This window comes from Halichoerus grypus, chromosome 3 (genome assembly GCF_964656455.1).
Source record: "Halichoerus grypus chromosome 3, mHalGry1.hap1.1, whole genome shotgun sequence".
Taxonomy (NCBI): Eukaryota; Metazoa; Chordata; class Mammalia; order Carnivora; family Phocidae; genus Halichoerus; species Halichoerus grypus.
Window position 1 is genome coordinate 126862694 of NC_135714.1, and position 20578 is coordinate 126883271.

A 20578-nucleotide genomic window follows, 5' to 3' on the forward strand; every position below is an offset into this window, starting at 1 on the left:
TATACGTGTGTGTAACAAGGAATATACAAAAACCATTTACAAGTCAATAAGGAATGAATCACCCAATAAAGAGAAGGGAAAAGCATATGAAATACAAATAAGTGCATAAACTTTTGGAATGATACTAACTCTGCTGTGAAAATCAAGGAAATAAAATTAAGGCAATTGTGACATATATTATATATATATTATATATATGTGGAATACACATTTATATAAATTTAGAAAAAAAGCAAAAAGATTGATGATTGATAATATCCAGTTTTGGTGAATTTGTGGAGAAATGATAACTCTGAATATACTGTTTGTGGGAATATCAATTGGTTAAGCCTCTTTGGTGGGCCTTTGGAAATCTTTATCAAATTTTTAAAATGAGTTTAACACTTGCACCAAATTTCAACTTCTATATACTTAGGTATAGACTTTTGTACTGAGATGTTCACTGAAGTAGAGTTTGTAATCAAGAACAATTGAGATAAGCCTAAATATAAATCAATAATGAAATGGTAAAATATCAGCTTTATATATGAATAATCTGCCACAGTTAAGAAAATAGGAAATACCTACGAGACATATTTATCTTATTTTAAGTAAAAGATTTTTTTTCAAAATAATGTGTATGGCATGATTTTCTTTATAAAAATAAAAAAAATTGTTATACACATATATATTTTGTGTATAAATGCACACACTAAACATGGACAAAATTTACATTGATGTCCTTTCAGGAAGGGTCTACAGAAGAGACAGTGGGGAGAGGCAGCAGGGAACATGAGATAGTATTTACTTTGTAACCTACATACTTTTGTATTATTTGAATGTATTTAAAAATTATAGCCTATGCAATTTTAAAATGGTTATCAAGATCCAAGGATCTTTATTTCTAGTTTGGGGCTGTTCCTGCTTAAATGTTCTTGTATCTATTCTTGTATCTTGTATCATGAGTAAGTCATACAGCATTCAAAGTATCCATTTTAAAGGAAAGACTGATCATTAGGAATTAAATATACATGTGACATAGTTTTTCAGGTTCAAAGCTGTATAAAATGGTAGCTATTGCTACAAAAAAATGTGTATTTATATTATGTGGACCATGGTTTTACTCATTATAGATACACAGGTTCTCACAATGCCATTTGTTTAGGTGTAAATACAATTCTCTCAGACAATGAGGTTAGAGAATGATAGTGAATTTTTATTTCATTTTTTTTATTATGTTCAGTTAGCCAGCATATAGTACATCATTAGTTTTTGATGTAGTGTTCAATGATTCATTAGTTACGTATAACACCCAGTGCGCATCGCAATACGTGCCCTCCTTAATACCCATCACCCTGTTACCCCTTCCCCTCTGTAACCCTCAGTTTGTTTTCTGGGGTCCATAGTCTCTCATGGTTCATCTCCCTCTCTGATTTCTTCCCCTTCAGATTTCCCTCCCTTCCCTATGGTCCTCTGTGCTATTGCTTATGTTCCACATATGAGTGAAACCATATGATAATTGTCTTTCTCTGCTTGATTTACTTCACTTAGCATAATCCCCTCCAGTTTGAGATAATCTTAAAGAGCTTGAAAATTAGAGGAGAAAAAAAATAGGTAAAGATCAGCACAGGAGCTTTTTCTAGAATGTTTCATATTCTGCTAGCTCTAAAGATACTCCTGAAGGGACAAATGCTTTTCACTTATTACCTATTATGTTTTCATCAGGTTAAGAATAAGAAACTTCAATAATCCCTGCTCAAGGAATTCCGAGATTTACTTGTAGCCATTGGAATTCCTATCATGTTTTTACTACTTGGTGGAAGCAAAATTTTGTCACATGAATAGGAATGATGGCTCTCATTTTTGAACACCATTAATGACCCAGAATGTCAAGGATTTCACCTGCGAGAAAATGCAAACTTAAATTGGGGAATAATAATGCCCAGTAAAACTGTGTCTAATTTACACTGAAAGAGAGGTAAAGGAATTTTAAAAAGTTAATATTATATCCCCTGAAGGAAATGTTTTAGGTCATTTGATATTACAGGAAGGCAAAACATCTATTCTTTTATGTTTGGAAAAAACAAACTGTTGAAACATGTATACCAATTACAATTTTACTAGTCACTGCTGAAAGATTCAACTTCATATTGATTCCATTTATAAAACTTGAACTCGCTTCCCCTTTTGTGACCCAATGAAGAACTCTGCCAGGGTGCAGTGGGTCTAACAATGTGTTGGGACACAGATGAGTATATGGAATTCAGAAAAAGACCAGAGGGAAAAGTCTACTGACTCAGGAAGACCTAAATTTTCAACCTGCTATGGATATTTCAGCACCTGTGGAAATTACTGCCATAAAGGCAGCGTTAAATTTTACTGTTAAAGTCTAAGAAAGAAGGAGGTCCACCACGGAAGGGCCTCAATAAAATGGAGGCAATTGAAGCTTAGCAAGTAGAAATGCATGTCTGGGTAATTCTCCTAATACAGGATTTCAAGGGAGTGGTGTGTGAGAATGAAACAGGACTCAGATAAAGAAACTGAGAACAAGAGAGGTCAAACAGTTTAGCTCTTGCTTCATTTCTGATATATCAAGGACAACTTCCTGGCTCTCAGTCTATAGCTCTTTCTACATTTTTTCCCCCTTTTTTCCCCTTAAAGAGAAAGCCTTTTCTCAGAAGCAGCACGAAGCAGGTCAACAAGGGAATCTCTATGGACAGAAACATGACGGGTGGTGAGTATGGTAATTAAATACATTGATTAGCACAAGAGTGATCAAAGTAAATTTGGGGATAGAATGTGGTTAGCAAGCTTTTTTTCTGGAACTGGATGACCTACAACTTTAAAAGTCAAATCAGCCAATATCAGAATAAAGTGGAAATATTAAATAAATTGAGATGCAAATATTTATGATGCAGATTCTATGTTTGCAAAAACAATTTTTTTCTTATTGAGAATGATGGCCGTTTAAATAATTATCCGTGCTTCTGTATAGATTGTTTAATCATTAGGAAACATAAAATACTCTTGGCCTGTGTTAAATGTACTGGTTGGGTTCAGATTATATTTGGCATCTTTTTTTGACAATCTTTGTCAAAAGCACTTCTTCCAATTTCAGTCTAGTGGACTTGAGTAGAACAGTACAGTGCCCCCCAATCAGAATTTTTTAGATAAACTTTTATTATGTGTATAAAATTCATGCATAGTATTAATGCAAAATACAGGAAAAGGTAAGGATGGACAGGATAGAAGAAAAATGTTATCTCTCATTCCTATCTCTTGGAGAGAACCATTGTTAAAGTTTTGACATATTGCTTTCAAATTATGATTTTGAAGGTATGGAGATCTATGTGTCAACGCCTGTATGCTTTTACCTGTTTTTCTACCTGTCTGTCATCTATCCATCTATCTATTACTCAATACACATACACATGTGTACACACACACACATACACACACACCTCATTTTGTTACAAAAAATTAAAAGAATGCAAAGAGTATTTTTGCTAGACCATGCATGTATGTATAGTTTTAATTACTATAATGTGTTTCTGTTTGGAAAATAAGATTCACTTTCAGGTCCTAAAAGCCTAGTAATATCTAAATCAGAATTTTAATTTCTCTGTGGAGTCTGGGTGGCACAATCCGATAAGTGTTTGACTCTTGGTTTCCGCTCAGGTCATGATCTCAGGGGTGTGAGATTGAGCCCCAAGGTGGTCTCTGCGCTCAGCCCTGAGTCTTCATGAGATTCTCTGTCCTCCCTCTCCCTCCCCCTACTCCTCCTCCTACTCGTGCATGTGTGCACCCTCTGCACCCTCTCTCTCTCAAATAAATAAATAAATAAATAATAAATAAAATCTTTAAAAACCCCAAAAAACCACTTTAATTTCTCATCCCAATCAAAGCTTCTCCCTTCTACTCAGCCTATTTCTGACTTGCTATGCCTAAAGACCTGCAATGTGGAAGGTGAGTGTGATATTATCAATCTCACCCTGCTTTTGGACTCCCTAGTGTTCAAACAAGGGAAGGGAAATTAGAGGAAAAGAGAAGTCTTAGATGATTAAGACTAATTTAGTTCTCTGTTGACTAATACTATTTGTCAACCATGTCCTCTGTTTTGGAAAGAGTCCAAATATTTACACAAAATGAGATGGATTTCTAGTTCTTTAGGGTCAGTTTGCACATGCAAGTGTGCGTTTGCGTGCGCACGCACACACACACACACAAACACAGAGTTCTGTGCTATGTTGCTCCCTCACACAGACATTTCTCTGACTCCTTACCATGCTTTTCAACTGCCTCCTGGTTTTCCTTTAGGGTCACATCCATCATACCACTTAGCTCTCAGGAATCTTATGCATCCTTACCTTGCTACATGGTTGAAGCACAAGCTATTCCTTATCACCATATTTTGTCCTTATTTTGCTAACTCAAATGACTCCAGCCCATTGCCTGCTTTCAGATTGAGAAGCAGTCTCCAGGGTCCTGAAATTCCAAGAGACACACATCAAGCTCTGTCAAGATTCTCACTTTATTTCAGTCCTTTGCAGCAGCAGTTTAGGGCTAATAAATGATGCAGGTTTTTCTTTCTTCTAGATGCCCTACCCCTCCATGGATGTTTCTTTTTGGAGCATTTGAGGGAGGGTTTGAAGGGAAGAGAAAATGCCACTGTACTCTCTGTGAGTTTGACTGCTCTTCTTTCTTAAGGGCACTCTTGAATCCACTTTTGAACTTTAAACCTCACTTAAGTAGGTTAGAGGTGGTGGTAGGGGTTGATAGTTGCTGGACCAGTTCTTTTCTCTCCACTGAATCCTCCGTGGATGTGTCTAGCTCTCTCTTTAGAATGTGCAGTTATTTATAACTCATTGTTCTCACTTTTGGGGCTTCAGCCAAAATTCTAAGACAACAGGAAGAGTCCTATTCAAATTCCCGTTTTATATATACATACACACAGATACAGAGTTGATTTTACATTCCTTATGTTGTGCTTTTTAACCTTTTTTTTTTTACCGACAGTTATATCATGTGCATTTATCATGTCATTACATTTCTTTGAAAATGAAATACTAATAATTAATATAATTGTATCTTATGAAAATGTCATAATTTATTTCCATTTTTAATTGTTTAAAATGTTAGTTTTTTTCTATTTGATTGTAACAGTAATGTATACTCATTAAAGAATTTTGGAAAAAACAGAAAAGTACCAAGAAGACAACAGCATCATTTGTAATTCCACAGATAAGAACTACCTACCTTTTGCTATGTTTCCTGCTAGGTTTTTCTCCCCCTGAAGAGCTATAGATAAGTATATGGATACAGAGATAGTTATATCAATGTATGTGTGTATATGTGCATATATAAACATATTTAATCTCATTAATACTTTGCATTATCATACATCTGTATTTAAAAATGAATGGAATCCCTACTGTATATAGTTTTGTACCCTATTTTCACTTTCTATTATATTTTGATCTGTCTTCATATTTGAAGAAGTATTTTAAAAACCTGTTTTTTTATTACTAGCAAATATGTTAACTATAGAAAGGTTAGAAGATACAGATTAGCAAAAAAGAAAGTCAAAATCATATTAACTTTTTGGTATTTATTCAGTCTGATCCTACCAAACAGCCTTTAGATAGAAATAAAGTCATAATAATATGAATATGCAAATCTCACTAGCTATAGAACACATCAGTCTTCTGCTGCAAAGTTCTGTCTCCTATGTCCACCCTCTCCAGTTATTTATGGGCATTCCTCACATTTGAATGCTAATTATTTCACTTCTGCTGCTCATTCATCTACTGGTAGCAGCTGTATTGGGATGGGAGAACCTGAGAGGCCATATTCCTCCAGAGCCTGGTGGGTGGATGCAGTATAAGTTGCCATGCTCTAGTATCCAGAACCACTACTTTTTGTCTTCTGGGAGTTCAGTTCAGTTTGCTTTACTTCCTTTTCTTCCTTAGGATTCTTTCCAGGGACCCCATAGTTCCTGCCCCAACTCTGTCCTTCCTACCATCCTCCCTCCATCTCCCATAGTCTGAGAGTTATGTCTGTCTAAGTGTGCAACTCAGTTGTAGGCACAATTAAAAAAATATCCTTTCACTTGGGGATGTTTGAGCCTTGTTGTAATTCATTAGAAGTTGTCCGGCAGGAAGTTGGCCCTGGCAGTACTTGCACATGCATGCACATACATACACACACGTTTATAATTATGGAATAATTTTTATAATATACATGATATTTTATACCCTGTAACTTTCTGGGTGTATTTGTTATGCAATATTTTATGTATTTAAGTATTTGTATCTGTACATGCATGTATACATGGCAGTTTTGGAGATATATCTATAGATCCTTTGACACTCCTCTACTAAGGAGAAGCTTTATTACCCTCCCCTTGAATGTGGGCTGGACTTAGTGACTTGCTTCTAGTGGTAGAACATCACTTCTAATGTTAGATTATAAAACACTATGCATCCATCTCAAGCTCCCTCCCTCCCTTCCTCTCACTCTGTCTCCTTTTATCTCTCCCTCTTTCTCTCCCCACTTCTTTATAGGGGAAGCAAGGTTGTGAACAGTCCCATGGGGAGGACCACATGGTGAGGAAATAAAGCATCTTGCAATCCTCCTGAGCTTGGAAGTGGATCTTTTAGTCCCAGTTGAGTCTTCAGAGATTGCTGTCCTGGCCAATAGCTTCACTGCAACCTCATGAGAGATGCTGAGCTAGAACCACCCAGCTGAGCTACTCCCAGATCCCTAACTCACAGAAACTTGGGAGACAATAAAAATGATTATCATTTTAAGCTGCTTAGTTTGGAGTAATTTGTTATACAGTTATAGATAATGAACACAGGATAGATTAGAAGATAGATAGATAAATAGATAGATAGATATGTGAGTTATAAAGTTATAAAAACCTGTGACCCAAGACTCAAGGCTGCAGTGTTCTCTACTAGTCAGTATATCATGAACACTTTTTTCTGCCATTACATTTTATCCTATAACATTTTAAAATGATTTCCAGCATTCTGTGGTATAAATATAATTCACTTGCCCCAATGCCAAATTTTGGATATTTAATTAATTCCTAATTATTCACAATTAATTCTGTGTTTAACTATAAAACTGTATAGTCAGGATTCTTAATTGCAAGCCACAGAAGCCTTTACTTGCTGATTTAAACAGAAAAAGGATTCTCGTAAAAGGTAACAGACCTAAAATTACTTCAAAATAAAAAGTAAAAAAAAACAAAAAACAAAAAAACCTTGAAAAATAAAACAAAAGGATATTAGGAAATAGGAAAATATTGTACTATATAGCCCTTTGGAGCCTAAACATCTACAGAAAACATCTAAATAATATAGAAACTGTCCCATGAGGAAAATGAAGCCATGTCAAAACCTTAAATGCTGATCCCGCACCCACAGTGCTCACTGGTCCTGCTGGCACCACTGCTCCAAATGCCCTGAGAACTCTTCTTGTTTCGTGACTGTGGAGGATTCTCTTAGTCTCTGCTTCTTTCTGGTACTCCCTTTTAGTCTGGGGTTGATGAGTGCGACTGGTAGAGCCTTTGTTGTAGGCACATACTCTCCAAATGTAAGGGAAAACTGAGAATCTGGCAATTTAATTTCTATCTTGGGAAATAGTTTGGGTCTTTTACTGAGAAAGTAAACAACTTAATGCAACTAACAACCTTCATGTGTCCAAAATGCATCCACCTCCTCCCCAAAGGGGAACCACACAAAGTTTCATTCATTATTGCATCCTGAAAAATCTATTTTTCTTCTAGTTTACTTACAATCTATTGTAATCCTAAGAGCCAAACTGGAAAGTTTAGTACCAACATATGTTATGCAAAATGGTGAAAGGAAAGATAAATGAGAAGAGAGAAGTGAAATACATAAGCCTGAAAAATTAAAACACAAGAAGTTGTTATGGTCCTCTCTTTGTAACAGTCATAAGGCTCATGTTGGTAATTATGACTTTTCTACCACTCATTTTATGTATCTTTTTAAACAATATAGCCAATGCCTTAAGTGTCAAGGTGCCTTACCTGATGTAGTGTCCCAAACTGTCATTCTTGAGGAATATAAGGCTTTGGTTATCTTTCCTACATGAATGCTGTCGCTTTCCAATGAAATTTATCAGTGAATAAGTCAGAATCAGGAGGCACCCCAGGACGTTCTTTTAGAACCTTCAATATTTCTTACTTTCCTAATTATGTAGCAGCAATTCGAATTCCCTTTGACAGAATCAATCTCAAAAGTCAACACCATAATCCCCTTTATTGTCTGTTCACTTAGTGGCCTGAAGAGCCTGAATTGGCCAGGTGGCATTGTCAATTTACCAATTAATGATTCCATTGCTATATCTTCTGATATAAGCACTACTGTTTTGGTTACTAAGACAACCAAATCAAGAGCATCCAGAATTTCATGAGTGGCAAGTTACATTTTGAGAATGACTAATTTTGTGTAGGGCCTTCTGAAATCCAGGATTCCCCACGCCACCCCCTTTCAGTCAATTGATCATTGGCAGCTTTGCATGACACCTTAGACAAGAATAGAGGAAGGGATAAAAGTGTAGTATCAAAACTCACTTGTGCCTTCAGAACTTTATCAGGTCCAGTTCTGTATATCCATTTCCATTTGATGATGGAGCACTTTGGAGTACACTTGACTTTATGGATGAGTGGGTTAAGATGTCAAATTCGTAATGTGAAGTTTCAGGTCCCATGGTCACGTGTTTAGTTGTAAATAGGTACTAGAGACAAACCAGGATCTACTATTCCAAATACAAAGAGACACTTGAGAAAAGGGTAATGGCTTTGACCACAAATCTTAAGAATTTCTTCTGTGATTCTCCTAGGGATTAGCCACAAATTTAACCATTGGATTTCCTGGGTAAAGTAGAGAAGCTCCTTCCAGTAGAGGCTGGTAAACTGAAGAGGCCTCTTTTCCTCTGAGACTGTCCTTGAAATTGTTACCTTTTAATGTATCTCATACATGCTCAGATGGCATACTCAAAAGCAGTTACATTTTCTCTCCTAAAACTAAAATGGTTCAAGTATCATGCCCTTTTGTAGTGGGCACAAATTACTGCACCTTACCATTCACTTTGTTTGAGAGAGCCCATGTTGCCCTGGAAACATCTTTTAGAGAAGTTAATATTACGGTTCCATGTTTTTGTATTTTTATCTCCTATTATCTGGAAAATGTATATTTCAGCTAAGTATAGTTTACCTTTCGTTCCTAGTTTCCCATGAGCTAGAATAATGTTGTAGGATGGTGAGACAATCCATTTCTCTAAAGGGAATCCAGCTTATCTCTTATCTAGACTCATAAGATGCAGAATTTTTCAGATGTAGGAGTCTCAGGAGAATGACTAATGTCTAATATAATAATGAATGATTCCTGTTAGGTCTGAACTTGCAGTCAAGGAAGATTAACAACTCAAAGTACTTACTGATTTGAATGAGGCTGAGCAATATAAGTACTTTTGACAATCACGTTCTTAAAAAAGAAGACCATTAAGTGCATCATTCAAATACAAAACCCAGTGTACTTCTAGCCACTTTTACCATACCTTGACCCTGTGGACAAGACATGTTTCAAAATTTTTAGTTTGTGTTGTTTTGATGTGGAAAAATGGAGTGTTTTCTTCTTGGACAGATTCAAACTTTCTGAAAAATACTGTGCTCCCATAGTCATTTGTCCTGGGGGAGATATGGATAAATGGTTTTAGACAAGGGTGGGCAAGAGACACTCACTACACTGAAACTATCATGATTCTCTCTACTTCTTAATGACAGAAAAAAGGACAGTTCTAATATGCAGAGGTGGGGAAATAGTACCAGATTTGTTGCTTTGTCCATGCTTATAGATATATAACCTTCACATACCTATGATAATTCTAGGATTAATTCTTATAGTGAAATTTCTGGGTCAAAGGGGTACATGTTCATAAGGGGCTGGAGAAAACTTGGCCCCAGAAAAGATAAATTAATTTATAATTCTACCAATAGTGTACAAAGACCTTCTTTCTTTTTTTTTTTTAAGATTTTTTTTTAATTATTTATTTGACAGAGAGAGCAAGCACTAGCAGGGGGAGCAGCAGGCAGAGGGAGAGGGAGAAGCAGGCTCCCTGCTTGATGAGGGACTTGATCCCGGAACTCTGGGATCATGACCTGAACCAAAGGCAGACGCTTAACTGACTGAGCCACCCAGGCACCCCAAAGACCTTATTTCTTTACAACTTTGTTAACATGAGATATTATAAATAAACACAATCTTTGACAATCTGTTAAGTAAGAGGTATTATCTTCTTATTTTTTAAACGTATAAATCACATATTGTAATAGGTTTCTTATAATAATTTTTGCCATTTTTACATAGAAGTTTTTGTCTTCTTATTGATTTCTTTTTTTTTTAAAGATTTTATTTATTTATTTGAGAGAGAGAATGAGACAGAGAGAGAGAACATGAGAGGGGGGAGGATCAGAGGGAGAAGCAGACTCTCTGCTGAGCAGGGAGTCCGATGCGGGACTCGATCCCGAGACTCCAGGATCATGACCTGAGCCGAAGGCAGTCGCTTAACCAACTGAGCCACCCAGGCGCCCCTTCTTATTGATTTCTAAGAACTTTTTATACATAAAGAATGTTAAACATTTTCTTGTCACTTATGTTTAAAATATTTTCTCCAGTTTTAATATGGCTTTAGTTAGAAGAAATATATATTTTAAATATATATGTGATAAATATATCAATATTTTCCTTAATTTTTTTGCCTGGATGCATTGATAGCATGCTTAGAAAGCTTTATCTTCACTACATTTGTGTAAATATTCTTATAAAACATTTTGTTTCATTACTTCAATATAAATCTTTATCCAATCTGTAATGCATTCCAGGGTATATCCTGGGGGGAGTGATCCATTTTTCTTCCCCCAAATGGTAAATTCATTTTTTATTTATTAAATTCATTATTTATTAAATAAATTTTTCTTCCTCCCCTGATTTAAAGCACTATCTTATCCCAGACTGAATTCTTAAGTATGCTAGTACTTAACCTGTTTGTGGGCATTTTTTCTATTTCCTTCATTTGGTTTGATTCTGTGACTCTACAGTGTTTTGTTTTTTTTTTAAGGAATTTATTTGACAGAGAGAGAGAGACACAGTGGACGGAACACAAGCAGGGGGAGTGGGAGAGGGAGAAGCAGGCTTCCCACCGAGCAGGGAGCCCGATGCGGAGCTCGATCCCAGGACCATGGGACCATGACCTGAGCTGAAGGCAGATGCTTAACGACTGAGCCACCCAGGAGCCCTCTATACTGTTTTGATTATTGTAGATTTTAAAACATTTTAAACATTATGTTTAGTTCTTAATTTGACTTTGTTTGGTGAGAACATATTGTTTTTAGACAACATTATTTTCCAAATGACTCAATTTGTCGAAACTATGTAATCTGGGGTTTATTCCTAGAATACTGCTGCAAAGTTGTTTTGAACTGACATTATATTCCTATTTTAAATATTTATGACATTTGTATTCATCTCCATAGGTATATTAGCAACAGTTATTTAGTTTTAACAATGTTTAACTGGTTTCAAGACACTATCTTGACCTAGTAGATAACATATTCTATATTCCTGAGGTCTTTGTTTTGAATCTCTTCTTAGTGGATTCAAATTAGACTTGGAATAATATTTTGTTTTGCAAGAATCCATGAGTAATATTCTTTATTAGCTCATACACAGACACATCCATGAACATAAACACAAATACATACGTATCTAACGTGCTCTTTTTGCTGTTAGTATACAAGCTTGCATTTTAGCTGGGGTTAGTTCTTTAGGGAGATAAAGTTTTCCTTTAAAAATACCTGTAAATATTTTAGTATAATCCTTAATTTTGATTTATTTTTCAGATGGCTCTAGAATATTGCTTATTTTATCCTGTAGAACTGTGCTTTGGTATTTGACTTACTATCTTAGATTATTATTTTGTTCTTCTTATGTAAAACAACTATTTTGATACATATACAATCATTAATTACCCCATTGTCTTTGACATTTTGTGTCCCTGAGTATATATCTGAGACTTTCCTAATTTTTTTTTATTTTACGTAGCATACTTTTTTTCTGCCTATATATTGTTTTTCATTTTGGTCATGCAAAATTTTCCTCAAGAAAGCTTAGGTAATTGGCATCCTTTCAGTAAAATTTCCTGCAGAGCATGTAGAGTAACAGCAATCCCACATACTCTGTGTTTACACTGCAGTTTCAAAGGTTTTCTACAATTATATCCTTGGCTTTTTCTTCTGTTTTAATGTGTTGTTTTTCCTTGGAACTTTTGTTTGGAATTCACTGCATTGTGCATCATCTTTTCAGGTTTGTACACCTTATCACTGATCTGATTTTTCTGTACTCTTTATACTGATTTTAATATAGATTTTAATTCTATTGAAATGCTAATTTTGTCACATTATTCCCTTGTTTCATACTATTCAAGGCTTAGTTAGCCCTGGACTTCCTCTCTATTCTGCATTTTACTCATGCTCAGTTTATTTCAATTTAATGTCATTATTTCATATGTTTCTTTAATAGAGTTCAAGATTTCAGGAGATTTCTTTTTTTTTTTTTTTAAGATTTTATTTATTTATTTGAGAGAGAGAGAGAATGAGAGACAGAGAGCATGAGAGGGGGGAGGGTCAGAGGGAGAAGCAGACTCCCTGCCAAGCAGGGAGCCCGATGTGGGACTCGATCCCGGGACTCCAGGATCATGACCTGAGCCGAAGGCAGTCGCTTAACCAACTGAGCCACCCAGGCGCCCTTCAGGAGATTTCTGATAACATAAAATGATACTTTCTTATAACTAAGTCTTCTGCACTTGGAATGTATCTCTTCCTTCTAGCTTATGTAGAACCCCTTCAAATTTCCTATTAATTTAAATTTATAGTTACCCATTCTAGGGGCGCCTGGGTGGCTCAGTCAGTTAAGGAGCCAACCCTTGATCTCAGCTCAGGTCTTGATCTCAGGGTTATGAGTTCAAGCCCTGCTTTGGGTTCCACACTGGGTGTGGAGCCTACTTTATAAATAAATAAATAATAACTAATTAATTAATTTATAGTTACCCATTCTTAAATAAAAGAGATTAATTCAAGCCCAGTGTTTGTCATTAAACCACTTAGCTGGTTGTATTTAGATCTCTCTTGTTAGATCTTAAGCTAGTATTCAGATGATGAGCTCAACTCTGAGCCTGATTTTGGAGGATTGTGCTAATTCAGGTAGCATCAGCTCTACTGGACTACAGAAGAGTCTCCTACCATTTTTGCCAGGCTTGTGGAAGAAGATTTTTTTCTTGAATAACTTGAGGCATTATATATTTCTTTTTCTTTTAGATACACTGCATCTAAAACTTCAGTCTCCCAACTGCCCTTAGAGTTTTTATTATCTGTGTTCCCTCCTAGTTCTGACCTCATATCTCCATGTGACATTGCCTGTTCACTTACAATCTGAAAATTGTTACACATTACTGAAATTATTCGTTTAATAGAAGAAAAGTAGGAAGGATCAGTGTGAGAGAGAGGTGAGCAGAGGGGGGATTCTCTTAAATGCTAGTAAAAAAAACTGGTAGGAGCATTGATTAATATTTATACTATTACTGTTGCAATGTCACATTTTTTCCTGAGCTGAGGATGGGGACTGTGTTCTCAGAAGAGAGGACATGTGTATAGGTCAATAGGCAGGAGAGCCTGTGGACTGTAATAGGTTGTATGATGGACTGTGTGGAGAAAAGGGTGGAAGGAGACAAGGCTGAGGAGGTCAGAGTTGCATCACTACATATACCTGCCTGTGGGATTTAACTTTATCCTGAAAGAGGTGTTGAAATGTTCAAAACTGCTGTGTAACACAGTGAGACAGAAAGATCTCTTTGGCAATAATTTGATTGGAGCAGGAGCAGACTCTTGATGGAAAGAGCACATAGGAAGCCATGGCAATCACCCAGGCAAGAAAAAGGTAACATGCTGGAAGGAAAATGAAAGACTTTGTGATTGGAATAGAGGGCAAGGGAATGGGACGAGTCCAGGGTGACTCTTACGCATTTGGTTAATGTTACAGGGTCAATGAGTGTGACATTCACTGGAATAAACTGGCTTGTTGAAGCTGCGGTATTGAGTGATAATGAGTTCAGTTTTGGAATTTTATTAGTGATTCCATAGACACAATTTTCTATACAGGCAATGATCACTTTAACTTTAGTGGAACAACAATAACAAAATATTTCCAAGGATAATATAAGGTGAAGGTTTAGCATGCATGTATTGCCTAAACTAGTTGGATTGTGGTGTGTTGTTGCTAAGGCCAAGGAAAGGAGAGAAATTAACCAGCGAGATCAGTATTTAAGTCAGAGTTGCATTGGCAGCATAAGGGAGTGAGAAAGAGCTTAGCTTTGGAAGGCAGGAAATTAATATTCTTGAACGGATTTTACTCATTAACAGTAGGATTTGGGGCAAGGCACTTAGTCACTTAGTCATAGGCTCATAGATAATATCATCTTTCAAATTATTTCAGAGTCTTAAGATTTGAACTAGATAGTTGATATGAAATTGCTTCCATATGCTGGTTTCATATCTGGAATGAGGAGAAACAAAATATTAGGTATTTGTTGGAAACTGCATTGGGGCAGAGATGTTCTGGTGGAGTACCTTAAGAAGTAAATAAGACTAGTCTTTTGTGCATTTTAATGATACCTTTGATAAAAGAACATATTTAATTCAAATTTTTAAAACAATAGTTTGGAACATTGCAAATGTAAATTCTGACACATTACAAATAAAATAAAGCTAAATGGCAGTACTTAGTGCCAGAGAGGATATTTTTTGCAATCAATTTTTTAATTAGCATTTTCCTTTATTAAAAATACAAGAAGAGAGAGAAGAAAATAGTTTTGCATTCAATATTAATATAATTTTCAACTCCTGGCTATGATTACATCATAAATATCACAGCCAAACTTCTTACAGAACTAAATAGAGAGCATTTTGTATTCTTTCAAACAAGTTCACATAATTAAGAAAGTGTTTTTCAAATGAAATAGAATTATCTCGTTTACTCTGCTGTATTTACATATGTCTTTCATGAAGAGCTATTTGGCAGTAAATCTAGCTGTTCTTTAAATAAGCATACTAAAATACTTTTTCAGAGTCTAAAGTTCTACTAAGAGGAAAAAAAATCCACACCAATTTTGCCTCTGAAAAGATATTATCACTGCTCTTTTTGTTGGTCTAGAGACAAAATATTGGAGAAAATGGAATTTTACCAAAAGCAAGTTATGAATTCTCTTTCATAGAATCTTATCCTACAGTTTTTTAATATAAACCAATAAAAATTAATGGATTAGAAAAAAAGCCCTACTTATTTACCTCAAATTATTTTGGAATAAAGAAACTGATAATTATTTACCCAGTGGCAATCCTAGGTAAGCTCCCCTGAGGCAGAAGCCCAAATGAAAGACTTAAACACTGCAAATTGTGTTTGTCACCTGAAGCGCTACACATTCAAAAATGAAAACAAGCCAGCCCCACATCTGATTGGTAGATATTATTACCAAGTGTCCATTGAGCACCTTAGTTTGAATGGGTTTTATTGCCAAGTTTAAATTTTAGGTGTGTTAATATCTGACAGAGATTCTATTTTAACTCTGTTGGTAAAAAATACATATATATATTTTAACAGTTGAATGGGTTTGAGAATAACAACTTTTCGGCTTGTGCCTGAGTGTCAGCTCATTTTTGTTGATACCAGGGGATTAGACTAGTGGTTCAGAGGGAGCCTTTGTGGTTAGGCTGCTTGAGTTTGAATCCTGGCTTGGCTGGCTACTTAGTAACCATGTGACTTGAAACACATTACTTTCCTTCTCTGTCCTCAGTTTCCCTAATTATAAAGTGGGGGAAAGTAAGAGTACTTTATTATATGAGTAAATATATAAAGTGTTTAGAACAGTTCCTGACACACTATGTGCTCAGTAATTAAAAGCTCTCGTCACTATTATCAGTTCAGAGAATAGTTAACACAACAGAAAGCTGATAAGCAATGAGAAAGAAAAGAGTAGGCTCTTTGATGGTACCCTCGACACTGCAGGGATTTGGGGAAAGGAATGCACCATTGGTGGGGGCTCTACCAAAGGATGTCTCTCCTTCCTATTGCTTGTTCTTGAAAAACCAAGAGGAAGAGTATATCGCTCTATCGCTGAATGCTGGCGACCTAATCAGAACCTTCAGTTCTTTTCTTACTGGTAACATTCATTCCCAACCAAATCCCTCCTCCCCCCCTCCCTACCCCCGCAAACTTGCAAAACCCACATGCCTCACTTGACAAATATATGTGCCAAGTTTGAAATTTTAAAATTCAAACTCCCTTAATTTTTTGCATACACATAAATTCTGGCAAATTTCGATGCTGGTAAAAAAACACGCTTTGCTTGTTGGAATGCTATTATCGCTCCAAACGAATGAACAGATTTCTTCAGCCTTTCTACATGTAACTCATTTCTGAGAAGACAATAAGGATGAAGAATTTCTTCCTCAAGGGTCACGCTGAAGGAGGCGTAGAAAGTACTGAGTTTGTGCACGCAACATACAGAATAAGTTTCCTCTCTTCTATAACCGGTTATTTTATATACTCCTCTTTGCAAAACTCCCAATGAGACAACATAACCTTGACAGAATAAGAAGGAGTTTTAACTGGAACCTATAATCCTCACATAACCCATTACGATGGATAGTTTTATGTGTCAAATTGGGTAGGCTATATTACCCACATTTTCAATCACATACTAATCTAGGTGCTGCTGTGTAGTTATTTGGTAGAAGTGGTTAGCATCTGCAAACAGTTGACTTTAGGTAAAGAAGACTATCCTAGCTAATGTGCATAGGCCTCGTCCAATTGGTAGAAAGGTTTACAGGCAAAACAGAGGTTTCTCCCTTTCATTGTGGGGTCTGCAGTGCCAGCTTCTACCTGAGAGTTCCAGCCTGCAGGCTTGCTCTACAAATTTTGAACTCTGACCAACCAAAGCCCACAATCTCATAAGACAATTTCTTGAAATAAATCTCTTTATAAATATGAATATATGTAAATATTCATATATATATGAATGAAATAAATGTCTTTATATATAAATTTCTATATATATATCACTGATCTCTCTCTCTCTTTATATATAGATATAGATGATGATATAGATATAGATATAGATATAGATATAGATATATATCACTGATTCCGTCTCTCCTCTGCTAGAACCCTGACTGATAGACTCTTCATTTTAATTTGATATAAAATGCAGTGTGCAAATTTCACTGGCATAAGATTTTTTACTTAAACTGCAACAACACTACTGATTTTCAGAATTCAAGCATCTGATATAGTTGGTTTTTAACTGTTTATTGAAACATTATCCACACACACATATACACACACAGAGAGGAATAACACATATCAAATTGAACACACCTGTGGAATCAACACCTAAATCAAAAAACATAACATAATCTGTATACCGGAAATCACCTTGGTGCTTCTTGTCATTATTTCTCCCTTGCTCCAAGGATAAGCAGTGTCTTGGCTTCTAAATGCATAGATTAGTAATGGGACATAAGATTTTTAGTGTGGGTAAGTAAATGTGATTTGAGGATAGATATCATTATCTTTAGACCTGGGGTGAGGTCTTGAAGCAAAGAGACAGTCTCATTATTCAGAGGTTGCTATTTGTTAAGACCCACTAAAATTTAGAGCAAATGATGAGTTTTTCTTACTATTTTAAAATCTTAGTCACTAGAGAGGTTTTCTTAAGTGTATGTTATAAAACTTACTCCAATTAATAAGGAAAGCCAAGTCCGTAGAGTAAGGGATTTAGTAGGCAGATTTCTGCCCTCACCTTATTTAATAATTAATTGCAAAAATAATTAATTCTGTAAAATGGAAATTTGTTTCATTTCAAACTTCAAGCCAGTGGTACTGCAGTGGTCTTCCTGAAAATTCCACCTTTAAAAAAAAAAGATTTTATTTAAATATTTGAGAGAGATAGCAAGTGCACAAGCCCAGGGGGTGGCGGTTACCGAGGGAGAAGCAGACTCCCCACTGAGTAGGGAGCCCAGACCCATAGAGCCATCCCAGGACTACGGGATCATGACCTGAGCTGAAGGCAGATGCTTAACCGACTGAGGCGCCCTCCAGCTTTTTCATAAAGATACACAGATCAGCTTCTTTGCTGAAAAGAGACTTTCTACGATATACACTATATGAAAATATCCCTATTGTTGATATTTATAAGATCTATTATTGATAGTACTTCACTGACTTTGTGAAGTTCCCCTAGTCTTCTGCAGCTACGTCCTGGTATCATGCATGCAATCAAGCCACAATTCCTTACTGGAAAGTTAACTCATGGTAATTTCCAACTTGATGTACATTTTAAAATTAAATAAATATCAGAAGATTATTGGTGTAACTAGTACAACTTCAGAACTTGTATTACAAAAACTACTTTGGTGGTGGAAAATAGGACTTCTGCACCCAGAAAGGTTCGTGGTAAGATGGATGGTTGGGAAATGAAGCCAGGAAAGGACTCCAGAGTTCCTGTGTACATCTGGCCAGAAACCTCCCAGGTACCTGTTACAACAGCCCCTCTCTCTTGGTCAGTGTGAGCACTCAATCCTATTCCTCCCTTGGGAGGGCATTACTCAGATCTAAATATACACCACTCCCCAAATCCCTTAGGCCATAAAAATTTCATGGCATTTGATTTATTGAGGTGAAGAAAGGAAAAAAAGGGATCAGGGGAATGGAAAGCACTGTTAAATTGCTTGACCATTCTAGCTCTCACTTGGTGATGAGAACAAAATCAGATTAATCTGGCTTTGGGGGATTTGCACGTTGATAAAATTTATGTATTTACATTGTAGTCATTTAGGGGCATGTCTTACCGTCACTAATATACCACAGACTTCTTAAGGAAAAGATATCTTCCCAATAAATCTTTGTGTTGCCTCCATAGTGTCTAAAAAATCAGCATTTGTCACATGGATTAAAAAAACAACCATCATTTACTTTTTAGTATTAACCTATTAAAATTAGAACAAATTATGCAGTTTTAAGGATGAACGTTATTTATCCTCCAAAAGAGATTTAGATTTTCTGACCTTTGCCTAATCTTTTAAAGGAAGAATAAGCAGAATAAATCTAAATGAAGCCTTAATATATCAACACTTGGAATGCTGCACATTATTCTGGTTATTTCATCTTGAGAAACAGAAGATCAACAGAAATAATAGAAAAAGAATAAGGAGGTAATGAAAGAACTGTGACAAGGACATGAACAAATCCTATTAAATTATTGATCTCATTGCTTCCTTTAGTTACAAACCTTTACAGCAAAACTCCTTGAAAAGCTTATCCATTCTACTTGGATCTGATTTCTCTACTCCAATCTCCCTCAAATCCTCCCTAACCCACCTTTCTCCTGCACCAAATCCATTCTACTGAAACTGGGCTTCGGGGGCCAGCCACACATTTCAGCCTTTATATGACTTGACTTCCCATTTGACAAAAGTGACCACTCCCTCCTTTTTGAAGTTCTTGGCTTAGCTTCTAGGACATGCTCTTCAGGATGCCCCTCTGCCTGCTTCTTCCCAGAGGTTTGTGCCAATTCCCCCTCATCCGTCAGATACCTTCATGTTGGAGGGCTCAGAGCTCACTTGCCTCTTTCTCTAGCTCCATTCTTCCTGTTGATCATGAGCTCAGTCTCATTGCCTGAGTTACCCTCTGTATGGTGATGACTCTCAAATTTATCATCTCAGGCTCCCCTTTTCTAAGACTCCCAGTTCCAGCTGCCCATTCAACATCCTTAGTGGATATCTACTGTGTCCAAACTGACTTCTGTCTTCTCCCAAACTCCCCCTGATCTTACACTGAAAGCCTGTTGCTCACATATTCCTCCTCATCTCAGACTCAGGCCAAAATCTCATCTTCAACTCCTCTCTCTCCAGTCAGTATTCAAGCCATTCAGCAAATCCTGGTGGCTCCATCTTAAAAATGTTTTCAGAACTTAACGGTATCTCACCAGTTCCCCTGCTGCCGGCGTCTTTCACTTGGATTATTGCAATTGTCTCCTGACAATAGCCTCTCTGCTTCACTCTTGCCTTCCCATGGTCTGTTCTCAATATGGCAACCAGAGTGATGGTGTTAAAAAGTTAAGTTGGATCACATTATTCCTCTGCTGAAAACTGTCTGTTGGCTCTCCGACATACTTAGAGCAAAATCCAAAGTCTTTATATTGGCCTGCAAGAGCCAACATGACCTGGCAACCTTATTTCTTACTGCTCTTTTATCTCCCTCTAGTCATACTGGTCTTCTTGCCGTATGCTCAGGATTTCTGCACTTGCTGTTCCCTCTGCCTGGCCCACCTTTTCTCTGGTCATCACTCCCTCATTTCCATCAAATGAGCTTCTCAGAGAGATGTTCTTTCTCTATCATGTCTGAAATCGCAACCACCTCCACATTCCCTAGCTTAATTTCCTGTGTTTAATTTTTCT